Source organism: Barbus barbus (assembly GCF_936440315.1).
Source record: "Barbus barbus genome assembly, chromosome: 15".
Taxonomy (NCBI): domain Eukaryota; kingdom Metazoa; phylum Chordata; class Actinopteri; order Cypriniformes; family Cyprinidae; genus Barbus; species Barbus barbus.
Window position 1 is genome coordinate 23943133 of NC_136743.1, and position 24531 is coordinate 23967663.

Consider the following 24531-nt stretch of genomic DNA (forward strand, 5'->3'; position numbering starts at 1 on the left):
CTTCATGGTTCGTCTCTCTTGGATTTACACCGTCACTGGATCACCAACATCACTCGTCACCTACACGCTGTCCGTCGAAGTACCTGTGCCACCTGCCCACCCGAGAGACTGTACTGTTTGTCCGAAGCTGACTCTAATAAACATTTGTTGCACTGCATCTTTGCTTCCTCCTTTATCATGTCATTACAGATGGCTGGTTTTACCTGTTCTGCGATGGTAGATGATAGCTCGGAAATCAGAGTAACACGAAGATTTTCCAGCTCCAACGGCAGTTTGTCGCCATGACTCTCTGTCACAGCCGCTGACGATTTAAGTTTCCGTTGCCTTTCAGAAGCCATAAGTCCTTCCAAGCTGCAATCGTCGAATAAGTAGTTTGAAAAATAGACCAAGTATGTTTAATGTTTCAGGCAGCCTGAAAAATATAATAGATCGACAAAATGTTCGGGAGCTAACCTCAAGCGCGTCTTCTCACTCACATGCTCAGCCGGAAGTCCAATAAACAGAAATTTTAACACTTACTTTCAAAGTTGAATTCAGTCTCTAGAGTGTAATAAAATTTATCTCTTATCTTCTGGAACAAGGTCTGATTGTTGAAGGGTTTGATAGTGCAAGTGTAACAACAATTTTAAAGTAATTTATATATTTTGAGATGAATTTCAAAATTAATATAAATTGTTTTGTGGTATTTTTTCCACAGGTGATAACAGGCTTCATGACAGTGAACATCAGTATCAAGGTGGTGTGATTGACCTGTCTAGACTTGGTGGATCTTCTGTCAGAGACTGTGTGAACAAAGTCACGCACAGGTATGAACATTGTATTGACCTGAAAATGAAATGTACAGATGTAACTGTGTTAAAGAAGATGTGCTGCTCAGATCTAGAAACGCTCTTCATTAACTGCAAGCCGTTCTATTCACCGCGGGAGTTCTGCTCGTTCATTCTCGTGAGTGTCTACATTCCACCGCAAGCGCACGTGAGCACAGCTTTACAGAAACTCACTGATCTGATCACAGAGAGTGAGCAACAACACCCGGACTCTGTTATAATCATTCTCGGGGACTTTAATAAAGCAAATCTCTCCCGTGAACTGCCAAAATACAGACAGCACATCACATGTCCCACCAGAGACAGTAATATATTGGATCACTGTTACACAACAATAAAGGACGCATATGACTCTGTTCCACGAGCAGCTTTAGGACTCTCTGATCACTGTTTGGTTCATCTTATTCCATCCTACAGGCAGAAACTTAAGTCTGCAAAGCCTGTATTAAGATCTGTTAAAAGATGGACTAACGAAACAGAGCGGGATTTACAAGCCTGCTTCGACCTGACTGATTGGACTGTTTTTGAAGCTGCTGCAAATGATCTGGACGAGCTCACAGAGACTGTAACATCTTATATCAGTTTCTGTGAGGACATGTGCATTCCTACCAGGACTCATCTATTCTACAACAATGACAAACCATGGTTCTGCCAAACTCAGACAGCTCCGTCAGGCCAAAGAAGATGCTCACAGAAAGGGGGATAAAGTCTTGTACAAACAGGCCAAATACACACTGGAAAAGTGGCAAAGAGAGTGGCAAATACAGAGTGGCAAAGAGAAATTATTCTGACAAGCTCAGGAACAAATTCTCTTCCAGTGATCCTGCTTCAGTGTGGTTAGGATTGAAGGACAATCACCAGCTACAAAACACCACCCCCCAGCACTCTGGAGAATCAACACCTGGCAGACGACTTAAACGAGTTCTTTTGTCGTTTTGAACGATCACCCCACACCCGCCCAGAACACCCCTCCACACAACCATTCACACCTCCAGCAACCCCTCTCTCACCCACACCTACAATTCAAATCAGCGAAGATGATGTGTGCCAGGTCTTCAGGAAGAACAAAAGAAGGAAAGCACCTGGTCCAGATGGTGTGTCACCAGCCTGCCTAAAAATCTGTGCTGATCAGCTAGCCCCCATCTTCACACAGATTTTCAATAGTTCACTGGAGCTGTGTGAAGTCCCCTCATGCTTCAAACGCTCCACCATCATCCCTGTCCCAAAGAAACACAAAATTACTGGTCTTAATGACTACAGACCTGTGGCCCTAACGTCTGTAGCCATGAAATCATTCGAAAGACTGGTTTTGGCTCATCTGAAGGACATCACTGGACCCTTACTGGACCCCCTGCAGTTTGCCTACAGAGCAAACAGGTCTGTGGATGATGCAGTCAACATGGGACTGCACTTCATCCTGCAGCACCTGGACAGACCAGGGACTTATGTGAGGATCCTGTTTGTGGACTTCAGCTCTGCTTTTAACACCATTATCCCGGAAACCCTTCAAAATAAACTAACTCAGCTCTCCGTCCCCACCTCCGTCTGCCAGTGGATCAACAGCTTCCTGACAGACAGACAGCAGTTAGTAAAGCTTGGCAAATTCACATCCAGCACTCGAACCATCAGCACTGGAGCTCCTCAGGGCTGCGTTCTCTCCCCACTGCTCTTCTCCCTCTACACCAACGACTGCACATCTAAAGACCCCTCTGTCAAGCTCCTGAAGTTAGCAGACGACACCACACTGATCGGCCTCATCCAGGACGGTGACGAGTCTGCTTACAGACAGGAGGTTAAGGAGCTGGCTGTCTGGTGCAATCTCAACAACCTGGAGCTTAAAACGCTCAAAACTGTGGAGATGATCGTGGACTTCAGGAGAAACCCCCCTGCTCTCCCCCCACTCACCATCATGAACAGCACTGTGACTGCAGTGGAGTCATTCAGATTCCTGGGCACCACCATCTCTCAGGACCTGAAGTAGGATATTCACATTGACTCCATTGTCAGGAAGGCCCAGCAGAGGTTGTACTTTCTTCGCCAGCTGAGGAAGTTCAACCTGCCACAGGACTTACTGAAACAGTTCTACTCTGCCATCATTGAATCCATCCTCTGCACCTCAATAACTGTCTGGTTCAGCTCAGTTACCAAATCTGACCTCAAAAGACTACGGAGGGTAGTCCGGACTGCTGAGCGAATCATTGGTACAACCCTCCCCACTTTCCAAGAACTGTACTTATCCAGAGTGAGCAAAAGGGCTGGCAAAATCACTCTGGACCCCTCAAATCCAGCACACAACCTCTTTGAACTGTTACCGTCTGGTCGACGCTACAGAGCTCTGAGCACCAGAACGACCAGACACAGGAACAGTTTCTTCCCTCAGTCAATACATCTCATGAACACTCAATAAATAAACGTGGAACACACAACTAATTCATTATCCATTCACCACACTCACTTATTTTATTTTTATTTTTCTCATTTCTAATTTACACATACTTGACCTGTACATACATAGTCGCCTATATTATATATTGTGTATTTATTTATTTTTTTGCTGCTTTGTACATTGGTTATTGGCTATTTCTTGTTATTTTGTTTTATTACCTGTGTCCTGTTACTGTCTTTCTGTTGCACTGTGGAGCTTCTGTCACTACAACAAATTCCTTGTATGTGTAAACATACTTGGCCAATAAAGCTCATTCTGATTCTGATTCTGATTAGAGCTTTCACGAGTTCACACTTACATATAATCAAACTGAGTAAAGGTTATGCATATTTGGCATGCTGTACAGGGAGAGGGCTCCGAGCTCGACAAGACTCCCGAGCTCGGGGCTCCCCCACTGTTCGGGGAGAGGGGTCCGAGCTCTGTGTTTGGCCCGGCCTCAGAGTGCTTCCCGAGTGCTTCTCCCTGTGCGGGGGTAGAACAGGCTACAGGTGTGGAGTCGGGGTGGTGGAGGGATGCTGAAAGTCGAGATAATGGAGGTAGGATGTACTTGGTTATTTATAGGAGATTCCTTGTGCGCTGATTGGATAAATAGTGTAATCACTAATGATTAGCTGGCAGTGTTAATTATCTGTGCGTGGTTCTCCCGAAATTTGTATATAAAACATCACTTCACGAGTTCACACTTACATATAATCAAACTGAGTAAAGGTTATGCATATTTGGCGTGCTGTCCAAGGAGAGAGCTCCGAGCTCGGCAAGACTCCTGAGCCTGGGGATTATCCAGTCTCCGCTGCAGCTCCCGTGACCTAAATTCCCAGAATGCATTGCCACTGTGACAACACATTCCCATTCTCTATATATAGGGACGTGACATACAGCGGGTGTGCCTCCCAACTGAACCACGTGACACTCCACGCACACAGGATGTTTACAAGAAAGGAAAATACAAGGGCAGTCATGGCCTAATGGATAGAGAGTCGAACTTGTAACCCGAAGGTCGTGGGTTTGAGTCTCAGGTCTGGCAGGGATTGCAGGGGGGGAGTAAATAACCAACACTCTCTGAGGTGAGACCCTTGAGCAAGGCACCGAACCCCCAACTGCTCCCTGGGCGCCACAGCATTGGCTGCCCACTGCTCCGGGTGAATGTTCACTACTGTATGTACACTTGGATGGGTTAAATGCAGAGCACAAATTCCGAGTATGGGTAACCATACTTGGTCACACACCACTTCCCTTTTCCTTTTTTCCCTTTATGACCCCCCAAAAAGCAAGGCTTAATGTTAGAGGGGTGCTGGACATCATTCGGTGTACGTTTTGTTGTGGTGGTATCTGGAAAGAGAAGTTCACTGCTGAAAGTCGAGATAATGGAGGTAGGACGTACTTGGTTATTTATAGGAGATTCCTCGTGCGCTGATTGGATATATAGTGTAATCACTAATGATTAGCTGGCCGTGTTAATTATCTGTGCATGTTCCTCACGAAATTTGTTCATAAAATATCACTTCCGACTTCACATGCATTTTCTCAGTTGGTAAATATTTTTTCACATGCAGTATCAGTGATGATGCTTCTTACATTCGTTTCGGAGAAACAAAGGACAAATATTTCAATCGATCGCTCAGGCATGGCACCGAAATTTGCGTTGTTATTCGGCTCTAGTACATACCGGTTACATAGGTGCCATATTGGTACCAGGTTTTGAAGTGAAGTGACAAGTGGTGACCCATACTCAGAATTCGTGCTTTGCATTTAACCCATCCAACGTGCACACACACAGCAGTGAACACACACACACCGTGAACACACACCCGGAGCAGTAGGCAGCCATTCATGCTGCGGCGCCCGGGGAGCAGTTGGGGCTCAAGGGCACCTCAGTCGTGGTATTGAGGGTGGAGAGAGCGCTGGACATTCACTCCCCCCACCTACAATCCCTGCCGGCCCGAGACTCGAACCCGCAACCTTTGGCTTACGAGTCCGACTCTCTAACCATTAGGCCACGACTTCCCCGTAGTGGGTATGTGGGTTTTGGTACCCAACCCTAGTAATCAGTTGGTTATTTTTCATAATTATTTAGTTTCTATGGGTAGACATGCAGTAGTTTAAGCTAATTTATGTTCTCATATGCCCAAACTAATGTAAAGGCTGTTCCAACATCTGTGAATGATGAATACAGACTCAAAATGAATTCAGTTAATTTGTTTTGAAGAACACACAAATATGAACAGAAAAATGCACCCAAATTATTAATAAAAACATAGGATATACAGTGAAATACGAATGAAAGCATTCAGGATGTTCAGTGCTCCGCATCAATATAAACACATATGCTATTCTAGTGTAACATTTGCTAACAAACACATTTCACTTTATTTTATACATCTATAAACCTATTTATTTGTTATAAATTGTAAGACTCACCTCAGAAAAACACAGTCGAAGAGAAAAGTGCCACAGACAAACCCGCTGTCCTGATTCAGAATCTGCGGCAGATGGTGCAGCCCAGTCGGTGTTATTATTTCAACCTTATCTTCATAACTCGTTACGAAATTAAAAGTTTCATGACTCAGAAAAATGTATTTTCCTTTCTTGTAAACATCCTGTGCGTGTGGAGTGTCACGTGTCAGTTGTGGAGGCACGCGCGTTGTCACGTCACTATATACAGTTGTGTTCAAAATAATAGCAGTCCAACATCACTAACCAGATCAATCACTGTTTTTGGTAGAAATTATATTTCTACATGGCACATATTTTACTAGTAGGTGTGGTAGAGTAATAGAAAACCAACAAACCCAACAGTCATGACATGCATGCTGTTGATTCTGTGTAATTGAATCATTAATTGAAAAGGGTGTGATCAAAATAATAGCAGTGTGGAGTTTAATTAGAGAGGCAAATCATTCTGTGAAAAAACTGGTGTCAAACAAGTGGCCCTTATTTAAGGATGAAGGCAGAAAATGTTTTACTGTGCATTTCTCTCTGAAAATCTGAGTAAAATGGGTCGTTCCAGACATTGTTCAAAAGAATATTGTACTTTGATTAAAAAGTTGATTAGAGAGGGGAAAACACATAAAGAAGTGCTGAAAATGTTAGGCTGCTCAGCTAAAATGATATCAAATGCTTTAAAATGGAAACCAAAACCAGAACCGGGGTTTTCACAGACATTTTTAACCTTTCCCTCTCTCTGTCTGTGGTTCCCGCATGCTTCAAAAAATCCACCATTGTGCCCATACCAAAGAAAAATAAAATCACATGCTTGAATGACTGGAGGCCCATTGCTCTGACACCCATCTTCAACAAGTGCTTTGAGAAACTCATCAGAGACTACATCTGCTCTGTGCTGCCTGACTCACTGGATCCCCTACAATTTGCATATCGCAGAAACCGTTCCACAGACGATGCTATTGCCTTCACCCTGCACACTGCTCTCTCCCACCTGGAAAATAAGAACACCTATGTGAGAATGCTGTTTGTGGACTACAGCTCAGCATTCAATACCATAGTGCCTGCCACACTGGTTGAGAAGCTCCAGACTCTGGGACTAAACGGATCTCTGTGCAGCTGGATCCTGGACTTCCTGACAGGCAGATGTCAGGTGGTCAGAATGGGCAACAACACTTCATCCCCGCTGACCCTCAACACTGGTGCTCCTCAGGGCTGCGTCCTCAGCCCACTCCTGTACTCCCTGTACACACACGACTGTACAGCAACACACATCTCCAACGTCATCGTCAAATTTGCTGACGACACAACGGTGATAGGCCTGATCACTGACAACGATGAGACGGCCTACAGAGAGGAGGTGAGAACCCTGACTAAATGGTGTCAAGAGAACCACCTCTCACTCAACATCGACAAGACCAAGGAGCTGGTGGTGGATTTCAGGAGACAGAGCAGAGAACACACACCCATCACCATCGACATGACACCTGTGGAGCGAGTAAACAGCTTCAAATTCCTCGGTGTTCACATCACTGAGGATCTCACATGGTCCGCTCACACAGATGCAGTGCTGAAGAAGACACACCAACGCCTCTTCTTCCTGAGACGGCTGAGGAAGTTTGGAATGAGCCCCAGCATCCTCAGATCATTCTACACCTGCACTGTGGAGAGCATCCTGACCGGCTGCATCACCGCCTGGTTTGGAAACAGCACTGCTGGCAACCGCAAAGCTCTGCAAAGGGTCGTGCGAACTGCCCGTCACATTGTTGGAGGTGAGCTTCCCTCCCTCCAGGACATCTACACCAGGCGGTGTATAAAGAAAGCTCGGAGGATCATCAGTGACTCCAGTCACCCGTCCCACAGACTGCTCTCTCTGCTGCCCTCAGGAAGGCGTCTCCGCAGCATCCGATCCCGCACTAGCCGACTGAGGAATAGCTTTTTTCCTCAGGCTATAAGGCTAATGAACAGTCAAAACTAATACACCCTACAGCACACTCCCACTTTACAATATACCACGCACTGCACTTTAATTCCATACAGTTCAAACTGGACTACCAGTACACTACTGCACAAATACAACAATCTTTTTGCCAGCACTGGATACCATCCAATGCACATCCATGACATTTGCACATCCGGTTTATATATAATCTGCTGCATATTACTGTGTGTATATAACGTAGAATGTGTACTACATACTGTGTATAATGTGTATCGGTAACTGTATGTCTGTCTAATAGTACACTGTGTGTACTGAGTATATGTATGTGTATATTACACATTGTCATCTGTATAAGTCTGTACGTATGTATGGTAATGTCTATATGTAAATTGTTTTTGCAGTGTCTGGAGCACGCTCTCAAGAATTTCACTCACGAAGGCACACGTGCTGTGGTGATGTGACAATAAAAGTGATTTGATTTGATTTGATTTGATTTGAAAGATGTGGAAGAAAACAGAAAACTACTATTCGAATGGATCGAAGAATAGCCAAAATGGCAAAGACTCAGCGTCAGGGTGATCAAAGAAAGTCTAAAGTTAACTGTGAATACTGTAACAATTAGAGGATGCCTATGTGAAGCCAAGCTATCGGCAAGAAGCCCCTGCAAAGTCCCATTGTTGAAAAAATTAAGAGGTTAAAATTTGCCAAAGAACACATTGATTGGCCTAAAGAGAAATGGCACAATATTTTGTGGACTGATGAAGCAACATTGTTCTTTTTGGGTCTAGGGGCCGCAGACAGTTTGTCAGATGACCCCCAAACACTGAATTCAAGCCACAGTCCACTTTGAAGACAGTGAAGCATGGTGGCGCAAGCATCATGATATGGGGATGTTTCTCATACTACGTTTTGGGCCTATTTATCGCATTCCAGGGATCAGGGATCAGTTTGAGTACATTAAAATACTTAAAGAGGTTATGTTGCCTTATGCCGATGAGGAAATGCCCCTGAAATAGGTGCTTCAACATGATAACAACCCCAAACACACCAGTAAGCGAACAGCATCTTGGTTGCAGACCAACAAGATTAACGTTATGGAGTGGCCAGCCCAATCTCCAGACCTTAATCCAATAGAAAACTTGTGGGGTGACATCAAAAATGCTGAGGCAAAACCAAGAAATGCAGAGTAATTGTGGTATGTAGTGCAATCGTCCTGGGGTGGAATACCTGTTCACTGCTGCCAGACTCCATGCAACACAGATGTGAAGCAGTTCTCAGAAACTGTGGCTATACTAAATGTTAGTTCAGTCACTCACAAGAAGGCTAAATCTTCAAGCATTTTTCTGTGTATACAGTAAATGTTTGATTTTGTAAAGAAAAATGCAGACACTGCTATTTTTTTTGAACAACCTAATATTCCTTTTTATTCACCTTCTGTAAAGTAATAACAAATTTGCTAAATTTTTCTTCATGTTTTGATTTAGAATAGAATGTGTGATGTTCCCAATGCATTTGTGTGTATTGAAGTAAAAGTTATTATAAGGATTTTGAGCTTTACTCGCTTTTTTAAACACACTGCTATTATTTTGAACACAACTGTATATATAGAGAATGGGAATGTGTCGTCAAAGCGGCAATGCATTCTGGGAATTTAGGTCACGGGAGCTACAGCGGAGACTGGATAATATAGTGAATGTAGACGTTTAATATTATTTCATGTTTATATTATTCTACTTAAGATCGCGTTGGAGTGCTTAAGGCTCACTTTACATCCTTTGGCATAGCCCTTTGCAAGGCCGCTGTGAAAATGTGCTTTTTTTCAGCATAGAAAGCTGAAAAAGCAGAGGTAATTTCCTGCAGACATTGATAACAGCTATGCCATAGCCCTTATCAATGTCTGCATGAAATACATCTGCTTTTGATTAACGCTATGTTGATACAGTAAGCATTAATCATTCCAATGTGATCAAGTTGAATCATATAAAATAAAAATGTCTACATTCACTACGGAACTCGGATGAACATTAAACTGAAACTCGGTATGGTAAACAACTCAAATAAGATGTGGCTAAATAATTGATCTTTGTAGATTTATTATATACAGTGATTTGCATTAAACTGTAAGCCCTCACTCTACAAATAGAAGAAAATCATATATGGAAATTTCATCTTGTGGCAGCTCGTTAATACTCAGCCACTTGTTTGTTCGGATTAAGTTTCATTAATTTCACGAGTTCACACTTACATATATTTAGCATGAGTTACGTAATGCGTATTTGGCGAGTATAGTAATGCGTGGTTGGCGTGCTGTCCTGGGGAAGGGCTCTGAGCCCGGGAATGGCCCGAACCCAGAGTATCCCCCAAAAAGCAATGGGTGTTAGACAGCCGCCAGACTGAGACCCCCCCAAAATACTAGAGATCTGGCGGGAGCTATTTACGAGGAGTGGGCTGTATTGCTTATGAGCTCTGAGGGAGCGTTTTGGCATGCATGGTTAGGCCCCATCGGTCGCTGGAGTGAACTGCGTGGTTTAGGGCGACCGGTCGGGGAGGGCTCGAAACGAAGCTCATCACGTTGGGACGGTGAGCCCTGCCCGCCGATGGAGGAGCAGCGTGGTTAAGGCCCTGACCAGGAGGACCCGAGTTGCCTGCAGTGGGACAGTTCACAGAGTCGGCGTACGGGCTCTACTGGCTTTCAGCCCCTGCTAATCAGAAGACAGAGGGTGGTGTCACCAGCAAGGACGCTCTCGCAACATCCGACGGGAGATCAAGATTCACGACATCGAATGGATGAGCCTCACTTGTGGGTGGCAAGCATAGGAGGCCACCTGGAGACCAGCGTCGACGTCTGACACGAGATCAAGACTACGATGTCAGATGGATAGCCTCGCCTGCGAGTAGGGAGAAGAGAAAACCTGGAACTGGGAGGGCTCTCGCAGCATCCGATGGGAGATTGAGACTCACAGATCATCGAACGTGTAAGCCTCGCCAGGCGGGGGGAATAGGTGTAAGGCTAGAAGAGACAGTTGGACGGTGTTCGGTGGGCGGACGAGACCCTTAGCAGCTGAAGGCTAGACTTTGCCACCCGTCGGACGATAAATTAGGTGGGTGGCCAAGACCGACGCCGATGCTCTATGGGAGGCCAATACTCACTGAGTTGGACGGGTAAGCATCTCCAGCTTGGGACTTGAAAAGTTGAGGTTGTCTGGCCGGGAGGCTCTCGCCGGCGTCCGACGGGAGATCAAGACTCACTGTGTCGAATAGGTAAAGACGGAAAGGTAAAGTTTGGTCGGGACGCTTAGCCGTCATCCAACTGGTGGGCATGCTCACCCGTTTGATGGGCCAGCGGCACTGACGTAGGAGAAAAAGGTGAGGTTGTCCGGCCGGGAGGCTCTCGTGAGATTCGACGGGAGATCAATACTCGTGAGTCGGATGGTTAAGCCTCGCCGGTGGTGTTTTAATTGCTTGACCGACCGGGTATGTGGCTTTAGATGATGGTTTGATATTGTGGCGTGAGCGGACGGAAAATGTAAGTCTGTCTGGCTGGGAGGCTCTCCTCGACGCCCGACGGGAGCACAATACTTACGGTGTCGGACGGGTAAGCCTCGCTGAGCGTGGGACTTGAAAAGGTAAGGTTGTCTGGCCGGGATAGCTCTCACCGGCGTCCGTCAGGAGATCTGGCTCACTGAGTCGGACAAGTAAAGACAGAAAGGTAGAGTTTGTGTGGTCGGGAGACTTCTCCGACATCTGTCTGGAGACTGGCACTCACAGCATGGATGGGTAAGTCTCGCCGGCCGTAGGATGGAAAAGGTAAGTTTGTCTGGCTAGGGGGCTGTCGCCGACGTCTGACGGGAGCTCAATGCTCACTGTGTCAGATGGCTAGGCCTTGCTAAGCGTGAGATTTGAAAAGGCAAGGTTGTCTGGCCGGGAGGCTCTTGCCGGCGTCCGTCGGGAGATCAAGACTCGCTGTGACGGACAGGTAAAGATGGAAAAGGTCAAGTTGTGTGGTCGGGAGGCTCTTGCCTAGTATCCGACTGGAGATGAAACTCGCAGTCTGGATGGGTAAGTCTCGCCGTCCGTGATATGGAAAAGGTGAGTTGTCTGGCTGGGAGGCTCTTGCCGACGCCCGACGGGAGCACAATAGTCAAGTCACCTTTATTTATATAGCGCTTTTAACAATGCAAATTGTGTCAAAGCAACTGCACAATATCAAAAAAGGAAAATAGTGTGTCAATAATGTAAAATGAAAAGATTAAAAACAAGATTTTCAGTTAAAGGCATTTCATTATTGAATTCAGTGATGTCATCATCCAGCTCAGTTCAGTTTAAATAGTGTCATTGCAATCAGGTTGATGATATCGCTGGAAATGAAGTGCCCCCAACTAAGCAAGCCAGAGGCGACAGCGCAAGGAACCAAAACTCCATCGGTGACCGAATGGAGAAAAAAACCTTGGGAGAAACCAGGCTCAGTTGGGGGGCCAGTTCTCCTCTGGCCAAACGAATAAGCAGTTCAATTCCAACTGCAGCAAAGTCAGATTGTAAGGGTTCAACTGGTTCCAGTGGTCTTTCCCGATGACTGTCTAAGTGGCGGGGTCCTCACTGGGGATCTGTCTTTGGCGCTCATCTCTTTGTCCTGGTCTCCACTGACGTTCAGGGCTGTAGAGGTCGTCTCTGGGTGCTGTTCCACCATCTGATCTGGATACGGACTGGATCTGGTGACTGCAGTGACCATCTTTGCTGGATACGGACCGGATCGGGTGGCTACGGTGACTGGGGATATGTCCCCGGGGCTCACCCAGGTGTCCGGCCTCCACCGACGATCAGGGCCACATACATCATCTCCCGGCGCCGATCCATCATCTGATCCGGACACGTACTGAGAAACAGAATAGAAACAGACAAATATTAGCGTAGATGCCATTCTTCTTATGATGTAACGAGTACATCGTGTTATGGGGAGTGTTCCCAGTTCCGGTTGATCTAATTAATGCAGCCTAACAATCCTTTAACGGATTTGAATAATAGAAGTGTATTAGTGTGTTATGTGTAAGCCAGGTTAAAGAAATGTGTCTTTAATCTAGATTTAAACTGACAGAGTGTGTCTGCCTCCCGAACAGTATTAGGTAGATTGTTGCAGAGTTTGGGTGCTAAATAGAAAAAGGATCGAAAATAGAAAAAATAGAATACCTAGGATTTGATATTCTAGGTATTATCAAACGGCCAGAGTTTTGAGAACGCAGCAGACGTGGAGGACTATAATGTGATAAGAGCTCGCTCAAGTACTGAGGAGCTAAGCCATTCAGGGCTTTATAAGTAATTAACAAGATTTTAAAATCTATACGATGTTTGATGGGGAGACAATGCAGTGTTGACAGAAGCGGGCTAATATGGTCGTACTTCCTGGTTCTAGTAAGGACTCTAGCTGCTGCATTTTGGACCAACTGTAATTTGTTGATCAAGCGTGCAGAAAAACCACCCATTAAAGCATTACAATAGTCTAACCTTGAGGTCATAAACGCATGAATTAGTATTTCTGCATTTGACGTTGAGAGCATAGGTCGCAATTTAGATATGTTTTTGAGATGGAAAAACATAGTTTTACAGATGCTAGAAACATGGCTTTCAAATGAAAGATGGCTATCAAACAGCACACCTAGGTTCCTAACTGATGAAGAAGAATTGACAGAGCAGCCGTCAAGTGTTAGATAGTGTTCTAGGTTATTACATGTGGGGTTTTTAGGTCTGATAATTAACACCTCTGTTTTTTCAGAATTTAGCAGTAAGAAGTTACTCGTCATCCAGTTTTTTATATCAACTATGCATTCTGTTAGTTTCTCAATTTGGTGTGTTTCACTGGGGCGCGAAGAAATATAGAGCTGAGTATCATCAGCATAACAGTGAAAACTAACACCACGTCTCCTGATAATATCTCCCAAGGGTAACATGTAAAGCATGAAAGGTAACGGCCCTAGTACTGAGCCTTGAGGTACTCTGTACTGCACTTGTGATCGATATGATACCTCTTCATTCACTGCTACGAACTAATGGCGTTCAGATAAGTAGGATTTGAACCATACTAATGCACTTCCACTAATGCCAACAAAGTGTTCTAGTCTATTTAACCCTCTGGGGCCGACAAACGCGTATACGCGTTTTGGGGCAGATTTTCCTGATAAGGCAGAAATGAGCTTGAATTCAGCCATTTTTGATCGTTCAGATAAGAGCAATACACCATTCGAATCTGTAAGGCGTCTACTTTTATTTGTATACACTCATAATAATAACAACTAAACTTTGTGCATTTGAAGAATAAAGAAAACAAACAGGGTGCGCTCTCTGTCTTCTCCATCTCCGCGAACTGTTTTCAGAAACGCGTCACTAAAATGAAGTGTAACTTAGCGAATACTCAACACACAGACATGAGTTATATCTATGGAAAGCTTGAAGTGTCTTCTTTCAAATTAAGTAAGTCATATCAAAAACAAATATTCTGTGAAGTAATCTGTATGAAACCAACACGATGTTCAGTCTGTCCCGTCTAACTCATTATTTTGAATGCGATCCCGCCCCCTCGCCTTCACATGTAAATAACCACGTGATCCGCACGCGCGTGGAGACGCCCAACATAAACAAAGAGTCAGGAGTGAAGAGTTCATCACTGCTATACTGTTCGTTTCTGGAAAAAGACGCGCTGAGTAAAGGCTGGATTTCCCTCAACATAAGAGCAAGAGTTCATCAAGTAGAGAAGATCGATCTGATGAGTAAGTAATGCTTCTTTTTTGCATTAGTTAACGTGTTATTGTGACATAAACTTGAACACATTACTAGTTGGGTTGTTCCCAAACTACAACACGATGAATGCTACGCATCTAAGAAAGTTTAGACCATGTTTATTATTAATAATCTGTTCACAAATATATTTTAAAAGCGTGCTAAACGATAACAATTAGTTCTCAGATATAAAATATATTTTTTACTTTACTTACTTTTGTCATTTAGCAGACGCGTTTGTCCAAAGCGACTTACAAATAAGAAAAAGTAACTAAAACTAAAAGTTACAACTCTATAAATACTATATACCCACATATTTAAGAAAATAAAGAAATTAAATAAAATTGACACATGCATATAACAACATTTCAATAATAAATATATAAATGAATAAACTAAAATAAAAAGCGATACTTCTATCCCTTGCCGGTGTCCCTGCCCGGTGGAGTCGCACGATAGAGTTGATGGTCTTTACACTCTTTACTTTTTACTTTTGTCATTTAGCAGACGCTTTTGTCCAAAGCGACTTACAAATAAGAAAAAGTAACTAAAACTAAAAGTTACAACTCTATAAATACTATATACCCACATATTTAAGAAAATAAAGAAATTAAATAAAATTGACACATGCATATAACAACATTTCAATAATAAATATATAAATGAATAAACTAAAATAAAAAGCGATACTTCTATCCCTTGGTGGAGTCGCACGGTAGAGTTGATGGTCTTCGGTCTTCACACTAAGAGGGCTTCACACGACGACTGCCGCGACCGCTGCCGCGGTATAATAACCTTTTTTATACCAATCCAACAAATCACTATTTCAATTCAGCTGGACCCACTTTCCTGTTTATCAACTAAAAATGGCCAAGCAAGTGCACACACTGACAAGATACGCGATACAGTACGAGACCAAACGCGATTTCAGCACCTCTCAACACAGTAAACAAAAATAAGCGTTTCCTAGCAACGGCAAATGTGCTAAACACTGAGACAAGTAAATACACTTACGAGCTGATTTTAAACTTCCGCTGATAGACTGCTTCTCTTAAAGACTATTTCATTATACTGCCTTCTGCTGGCGCTTGAACCCACTTTCCTGTTTATCAACTAAAAATGGCTAAGCAAGTGCACACACTGACAAGATACGCGATACAGTACGAGACCAAACGCGATTTCAGCACCTCTCAACACAGTAAACAAAAATAAGCGTTTCCTAGCAACGGCAAATGCGCTAAACACTGAGACAAGTAAATACACTTACGAGCTGATTTTAAACTTCCGCTGATAGACTGCTTCTCTTAAAGACTATTTCATTATACTGCCTTCTGCTGGCGCTTGAACCCACTTTCCTGTTTATCAACTAAAAATGGCCAATAAACAATGATATAAACATGCTCACAAATGTTTTTTCTTTTTTTTGGTTGTTTGTATTTTATTGAATCAGACACCTGCACCACAGATGATGAATCCTGCTGACTTTCAGTCTCTTCCAACTGTTGTCCTCTGAGAACGCTGCACCAACATCAGATGTTCAATTACACTGATATTCTATGGTAAAACAAGATCCTTGACTACTGATTGTTTTTTTCTTCTTGAATCCATTTTTCTTCCTTGATTTCTCAAAAACACAATCATGTACATAAATGCTGATAACATATTATTGTAGCCCAGTTTGTGCTGTTTACAGTGTTATTAGACTTTAGCGATTTATATTTTTATAAGAAACTGAAAAAAGCACAAATGTCAGGGCATGTCGAAAGTTCTCCAGGCCCCCAAAACATCCTCAGACCCCAGAGGGTTAAAATAATGTTGTGGTCGATAGTGTCGAACGCAGCGCTAAGAACCAGTAGAACTAATAAAGAGATACAACCACGGTCTGATGATAGAAGCAGGTCATTTGTAACTCTAATGAGAGCAGTCTCAGTACTATGATACGGTCTAAATCCTGACTGGAATTCCTCACAAATACTATTTTTCTCTGAGAAGGAATATAATTGCGAGGATACTACCTTTTCAAGTATCTTTGACAGAAAAGGGAGATATGAGATCGGTCTGTAATGAACTAAATCTTTGGGGTCAAGTTGTGTTTTTTTAATGAGAGGCTTAATAACAGCCAATTTGAAGGCTTTGGGGACATATCCTAATGACAGTGATGAATTAATAATAGCCAAAAGAGGATCTATGACTTCTGGAAGCAGCTCTTTTAGTAGTTTAGATGGAATAAGGTCTAACATACATGTTGTTGGTTTAGATGACTTAACAAATGTATACAATTCTTCCTCTCCTATAGTAGAGAATGAGTGAAATTGTTCCTCAGGGGATCTATAGTGCACTATCTGATGCGATATTGTAGCTGACGGCTGCATGGTTACAATTTTATCTCTGATAGACTCGATCTTGGAAGTAAAGTAGTTCATAAAGTCATTACTGCTGTGCTTTTGGGAAATGCCAACACCTGTTGATGCTTTATTTTTCATTAATTTAGTGACTGTATTGAATAAATACCGGGGGTTATGTTTGTTTTCTTCCAGAAGAGACGAAAAGTAATCAGATCTAGCAATTTTTAATGCTGTTCTGTAGGATAGGGTATTTTCCCGCCAGGCTATACGAAATACCTCTAGTTTTGTTTTCCTCCATCTGCGCTCCATTTTCCAGGCTGCTCTCTTTAACCTGTTAACCTTCACCCCCATTTAGGGCCTCGCAGGTGAAAATAACCTACCTAAATTAAAATGGTAACAGTTTGTGACAAAGTGTGCTTACACAAACAAATTAGGTATCTTTGGAAAGAAGAGACTCTGGGCTTTACTATCTATCATCCAGAGTTGATAATGCTCAAAAAGATAAAAAGTTATAGGCACTGACGTGCCTTGAAAAATATTTTTCCACACTGAATGTTTTTTTATTTCATATACAAATACATGAAATAAGTCCTGGAGCAATCCAGAAAAGTAATGGATCGAAAGCCATGTGTCTCATGAGTTCATATTTCAAATTTGAAGAAGATACCATGAAAAATTAGATTCCTGCAATATTTTTTCTGAAACTATTTATAGTCCCCCCACCCCCCTGTTTGAGTAAAAATAACCACCAAATGGATTGCAGAATTATACAAGCTATTTTAGTCATTATACATGTTCCTGCATAGTTTTTCAATTATAAAATAATAGACAGATTTATTTGAGCACTAAAAAATACAAAAATAATTATTTGAGTAATAAAAAAGGAAAAAAAATAGAAAAAAAATGCTTTGTATATAGTATGTATACTGAAGTATTCTTCATTATTCGTTATTACAATGATAAATATCACTGCCAGACGTGAAGTGATATTGCCAGACATGGTCATAGAGTCAGTAAACACACGCTGATGTCCGTCCATTCAGATGATAATCATACAGATGGGCCATGTAATCAATAATAGCTGATCATCCATCCATCCATCCATCTTCTTCCGCTTATCCGGGGCCGGGTCGCGGGGGCAGCAGTCTAAGCAGGGATGCCCAGACTTCTCTCTCCCTAGACACTTCCTCCAGCTCTTCCGGGGGGACACCGAGGCGTTCCCAGGCCAGCCGGGAGACATAGTCTCTCCAGCGTGTCCTAGGTCTTCCCCGGGGTCTCCTCCCAGTGGGACGCGCCCGGAACACCTTCCCGGGAAGGCGTCCAGGAGGCATCCGGAACAGATGCCCGAGCCACCTCAGCTGACCCCTCTCAATGTGAAGGAGCAGCGGCTCTACTCTGAGCTCCTCCCGAGTGACCGAGCTTCTCACCCTATCTCTAAGGGATCGCCCAGCCACCCTGCGGAGAAAGCTCATTTCAGCCGCCTGTATCCGGGATCTTGTCCTTTCGGTCATGACCCAAAGCTCATGACCATAGGTGAGAGTAGGAACGTAGATTGACCGGTAAATCGAGAGCTTCGCCTTGCGGCTCAGCTCTTTCTTCACCACGACAGACCGGTACATCGACCGCATTACTGCAGAAGATGCACCGATCCGTCTGTCAATCTCCCGTTCCATCCTTCCCTCACTCGTGAACAAAACCCCAAGATACTTAAACTCCTCCACTTGAGGCAGGAACTCTCCACCAACCTGAAGTGGGCAAACCACCCTTTTCCGACTGAGGACCATGGCCTCGGATTTGGAGGTGCTGATTCTCATCCCAGCCGCTTCACACTCGGCTGCAAACCGTCCCAGTGCCTGCTGAAGGTCCTGGCTTGATGAAGCCAACACGACAACGTCATCTGCAAAAAGCAGAGACGAAATCGTGTGGTCACCAAACCTGACACCCTCCGGCCCCTGGCTGCGCCTAGAAATTCTGTCCATAAAACTTATGAACAGAACCGGCGACAAAGGGCAGCCCTGCCGGAGTCCAACATGCACCGGGAACAAGTCTGACTTACTGCCGGCAATGCGAACCAAGCTCCTGCTTCGGTCATACAGGGACCGGACAGCCCTTAGTAAAGGACCCCGGACCCCATACTCCCGGAGCACCCTCCACAGGCCGCCGCGAGGGACACAGTCGAATGCCTTCTCCAAATCCACAAAACACATGTGGACTGGTTGGGCAAACTCCCATGAACCCTCCAGTACCCTGTAGAGGGTATAGAGCTGGTCCAGTGTTCCACGGCCCGGACGAAAACCACACTGTTCCTCCTGAATCCGAGGTTCTACTATCGGCCGTATTCTCCTCTCCAGTACCCTGGCATAGACTTTCCCAGGGAGGCTGAGAAGTGTGATCCCCCTGTAGTTGGAACACACCCTCCGGTCCCCCTTCTTAAAAAGAGGGACCACCACCCCGGTCTGCCACCCCAGAGGCACTGTCCCCGACCGCCACGCGATGCTGCAGAGGCGTGTCATCCAAGACAGCCCCACAACATCCATAGACTTGAGGTACTCAGGGCGGATCTCATCCAACCCCGGTGCCCTGCCACCGAGGAGTTTCTTGACTACCTCGGTGACTTCAGCTTGGGTGATGGACGAGTCCACCTCTGAGCCCTCAGCCTCTGCTTCCTCAATGGAAGACGTGACGGCGGGATTGAGGAGATCCTCAAAGTATTCCTTCCACCGTCCAACGATATCCCCAGTCGAGGTCAGCAGCTCCCCACCTCTACTGTAAACAGCGTTGGTAGGGCACTGCTTCCCTCTCCTGAGGCGCCGGACGGTTTGCCAGAATCTCTTCGAGGCCAGCCGATAGTCCTTCTCCATGGCCTCACCGAACTCCTCCTAGGCCCGAGTTTTTGCCCCCACAACCACCCGGGCTGCAGTTCGCTTGGCCTGTAGGTACCCGTCAGCTGCCTCAGGAGTCCCACAAGCCAGCCAGGCCCGATAGGACTCCTTCTTCAGCTTGACGGCATCCCTTACTTCCGGTGTCCACCACCTGGTTCGGGGATTGCCGCCTCGACAGGCACCGGAGACCTTACGACCACAGCTCCGAGCGGCCGCTTCGACAATGGAGGTGGAGAACATGGTCCACTCGGACTCAATATCTCCAGCCTCCCTCGGGATCCGGTCGAAGCTCTGCCGGAGGTGGGAGTTGAAGATCTCTCTGACAGGAGACTCGGCCAAACGTTCCCAGCAGACCCTCACAGTACGCTTGGGTCTGCCAAGTCTGTCCAGCTTCCTCCCCCGCCATCGGATCCAACTCACCACCAGGTGGTGATCAGTTGACAGCTCCGCCCCTCTCTTTACCCGAGTGTCCAAGACATACGGCCGCAGGTCAGATGAAACGACCACAAAGTCGATCATCGACCTACGGCCTAGGGTGTCCTGGTGCCACGTGCACTGATGGACACCCTTATGCTTGAACATGGTGTTCGTTATGGACAAACTGTAACTAGCACAGAAGTCCAATAACTGAACACCACTCGGGTTCAGATCAGGGGGGCCGTTCCTCCCAATCACGCCCCTCCAGGTGTCACTGTCGCTACCCACGTGGGCATTGAAGTCCCCCAGTAGAACGACGGAGTCCCTGGTTGGAGCACTTTCCAGCACCCCTCCCAGAGACCCCAAGAAGGCCGGGTACTCTGCACTGCCGTTCGGCCCGTAGGCACACACGACAGTGAGAGACCTATCCCCTACCCGTAGGCGCAGGGAAACGACCCTCTCGTTCACCGGGGTGAACTCCAACACATGGCGGCTGAGCTGGGGGGCTATAAGCAAACCCACACCAGCCCGCCGCCTCTCACCATGGGCAACTCCAGAGTGGTGAAGAGTCCATCCTCTCTCGAGGAGTGTGGTTCCAGAGCCCAAGCCGTGCGTAGAGGTGATCCCGACTATCTCTAGTCGGAACCTCTCAACCTCACGCACAATCTCAGGCTCCTTCCCCGCCAGCGAGGTGACATTCCACGTCCATCGCCACGGTAAGCAGGACCAGACCGACTGGCGAAGTCAGACATCATTAGCGCCGACGTGAATAACAATCTTACTGAATTTACGTTTAGCATTAGCCAGCACTTGTCAGGCGCTCTGGCTTCCGGTAAATATTGGACTATAGTGGCTGGTGTCTCTATTTTCACGTTCCGTACTATAGAATCACCAATAACTAGAGCACTTTCATCAGGTTTCTCAGTGGGGAGAACCTGTTTGATGTTTTGATCGGATAAACGTTGCTTTTGAATTTATACTGTATGTGTTTGTTTTTGTTATATCTGGTTATGTCACATTGTGAACTGTGGTGGTGTTTTCATGGTGCACACGCTTGTCTTTGATGGAATTACATTTGTGCCAATTAAAATGAATGTAATTTTTCAAGAAACTTATGAAAATAGAAATAGAAACTGAATAAAATGTCTTTGAAACTAAAAAAAAATAAAATAATAAAAAAATAAAATAAAAAAATTACAGGAAAAACCTTTGACTTCAGATTTAATATACTGCATGTTTTCCAACTGTTTTCTTCTCTTTCATTTGCTGATCTGTACTTACAAATGCACTTCCAGAGTTTTCATTTATGCTTCTAAAGTTTTTGTTTATGCTTCTGAAGTTTTCGTTTGCCATTCTGGCACAAATCTCTCATGGGGGTGGGGCTAGCAGTGGTGTGTTCTCATTGGCTACTGAGGTTTTAATTGACAGCTTCCTGACCTGGAAGTCAAGTCAAGTCATCTTTATTTATATAGCGCTTTTAACAATACAAATTGTGTCAAAGCAACTGCAAAATATAGGAAAATAGTGTGTCAATAACGTAAAATGACAAGATTAAAGGGTACATCGTCCATAGAAGTGATGGTGGGCCCCCCAAATCTTCACACAGGGACAAGGAAAATACCATTTACACCTGTTCTTATATGCCTACGTATTTTACATTTACATTTAGTCATTTGGCAGACACTTTTATCCAAAGCGACTTACAATTGGGGAATACAAAAAGCGATTCATCTTGAAGAGGCAATCAGACAGAGGAAGTGCTCGTAACACCAAGTCTCAGTCATTGTTCAAATAAGTACAATCTAGTAAGGGAGAGAGAGAAGGACAGAGGGAAAGATAAAGGGTTTTTTTTTTTGAGTTTAGGATGAAGTCAAGTACTGCCGAAAAAGAAGAGTTTTCAGTTGTTGCTTGAAGATTGACAGGGATCCAGCATTCCGGATAGGTGTGGGAAGATTATTCCACCAGCCAGGAATGGTGAACGAGAATGTTCTGGAGAGTGATTTTGAGTCTCTCTGTGATGGTACCACAAGGCATCGCTCACTAGCAGATCTCAGACTTCTGGAGGGGATGTAGGTTCGTAATTGTGAGTGGAAGTAGGAGGGTGCTGAGCCTGTGGTAGTTCTGTATGCAAGCATCAGTGTCTTGAACTTGATGCGAGCTGCCACTGGTAGCCAATGCAAGGAGATGAAGAGAGGTGTAACATGCGCTGTTTTGGGCTCGTTGAAGATCAGTCGTGCCGCTGCATTCTGAATCATTTGTAGAGGTTTGATTGTGTTTGATGACAGACCAGCCAGAAGAGCATTGCAGTAGTCCAGCCTAGAAATGACAAGGCCCTGGACAAGAAGTTGTGCAGCATGCTTTGTCAGAAAGGGCCTGATCTTTCTGATGTTGTGTAGTGCAAACCTGCAGGATCGAGCAGTCTTTGCAATGTACTCTTTGAAGGTCAGCTGGTCATCAAAGATTACACCAAGATTTCTGACCGAAGTTGATGGGGTAATCATTGATGAGCCTAACTGAATCGTGAAGTCATGCTGTAGAGTCGGAGTGGCAGGGAAGACAAGAAGCTCCATCTTTGCCAGGTTGAGCTGTAGGTGATGTTCTTTCAGCCATGCCGAGATGTCCGCCAGGCAGCCTGAGATCCGTGCAGCTACCGTTGGGTCATCTGGTTGAAAAGAGAGATAGAGCTGTGTGTCATCGGCGTAGCAGTGATAGGAGAAGCCATGTGCATGTATGATGGGACCCAGCGATGTAGTGTATGTGGAGAAGAGGAGGGGTCCAATAACCGATCCCTGAGGAACTCAAGTGACCAGTTGATGTGGTTTGGATACCTCCCCTCCCCAGGCCACCCTGAAAGATCTACCGGTGAGATAGGATTCAAACCAGCAAAGTGGAATCCCAGTGATGCCCAGTGATGAGAGGGTAGACAGGAGAATCTGATGATTGACAGTGTCAAAAGCAGCTGAAAGATCCAGCAGAATGAGGACTGATGATTTGGAATCGGCCTTTGCACTTCGCAGGGCTTCAGTGACTGAGAGTAGCGCAGTCTCTGTTGAATGGCCACTCCTGAAACCTGACTGTTTAGCATTCAGTTTGTTGTACTGTGAAATAAACCGTGAGAGCTGGTTGAAGACAACTCGTTCGAGTGTTTTCCCTACAAATGGAAGGAGAGAGACAGGTCTGTAGTTTTCTAAAAGAGAAGTGTTTAATGTAGGTTTTTTGAGCAGTGGGGTTACCCGAGCCTGCTTGAATGCTATGGGGAAAATGCCTGTGAGGAGAGATGTGTTGATAATGTGTGTGAGTGCCAGTAAGAGTGTGGGAGAGATTGTTTGGAGAAGGTGTGAGGGTATTGGGTCGAGAGGAGATGTTGTAGGATGGCTGGAGAGGAGAAGTTTGGATACTTCTGCCTCGGTGAGGGGACAGAAGGAGAAGATGGGAGTTAGAGCAGTGGATGTGGTTGATTGGAGGTCCTGTGGAGTTGATAACTGGTTACTGATTGATCTAGTTTTGTCTGTGAAAAAAGTGGCAAAGTCGTCAGCGGTTATCGAAGTGGTGGGAGGTGGAGGAGGGGGACAAAGGAGAGAATGAAATGTTCTGAAAAGATTACGCATGTCTGGTGCACTGTTGATCTTGTTGCAGAAGTGTGAGGATTTGGCAGTGTGGACTTCAGTAGAGAAAGATGAAAGCAAAGACTGATACCTACTCAGGTCCGATGGATCGTTTGATTTGCGCCATTTTCTTTCTTTTGCGCCACTCTGAGTTTGGTCCGATTCTCACGAAGAACATCGGATAACCAGGGGTTAGAAGGGGCAGCCCGTGCTGGCCTGGAGGAGAGAGGACAGATATCGTCTAGACAAGAGGTTAAGGCAGAGAATAAAGTGTCAGTAGCTGCATTCACATCCAGAGATGAGAAATGGGTAGGCAAGGGAAGAGAGGAGGATACTGAAAGTAACCGGTAAGGGAGATGGTGGCACCTGGGTAGAAAAATGTAAAGTAAATGTAATGAAGAAATGGTCAGAGATATGTAGTGGTTGTACCAGAATGTTATCTGTAGTACAATGGCATGTGTAAATTAAGTGAAGTTGGTTACCTGATTTGTGCGTGCTAGCAGTGGTGAGGCGTTTGAGATCAAATGAAGCTAAGAGTGAATGGAAGTCTGTAGCATAAGGCCTGTCTAGGTGAATGTTGAAATCGCCGAAGACTAAGAGTGGAGTGCCATCCACCATGAAAGAGGACAGCAGTCCATCCAACTCATCTAGGAAGGTGGCTAGAATTTGGCTAGGTGGACGGTAGATTACCACAATCTGGAGTTTTATAGGAGCTGTTACAGTAATGGCATGAGATTCAAATGAGTTGAGATAGCCTAGGGGAGAGTGAGTTGAGTATTTCCAATTGTTTGAAATGAGCAGACCAGTGCCCCCACCCCGGCCAACTTGCCTAGGGGTGTGAGAGAAAGAGAAATTGTGAG

The 24531-nt window shown here is 45.0% G+C and overlaps 1 long non-coding RNA gene across 1 annotated transcript in view; it reads left to right on the plus strand.

The window, feature by feature from the left end:
• The window catches only part of LOC306881630, a 494310-nt gene extending 476530 nt beyond the window's left edge, over window positions 1-17780 (plus strand). Inside the window, exon 3 of the long non-coding RNA XR_013785162.1 lies at window positions 17084-17780. This is a non-coding gene — a long non-coding RNA (uncharacterized lncRNA). The remainder of the gene's footprint in view (window positions 1-17083) is intronic.
• Window positions 17781-24531: the final 6751 nt, after the last annotated feature.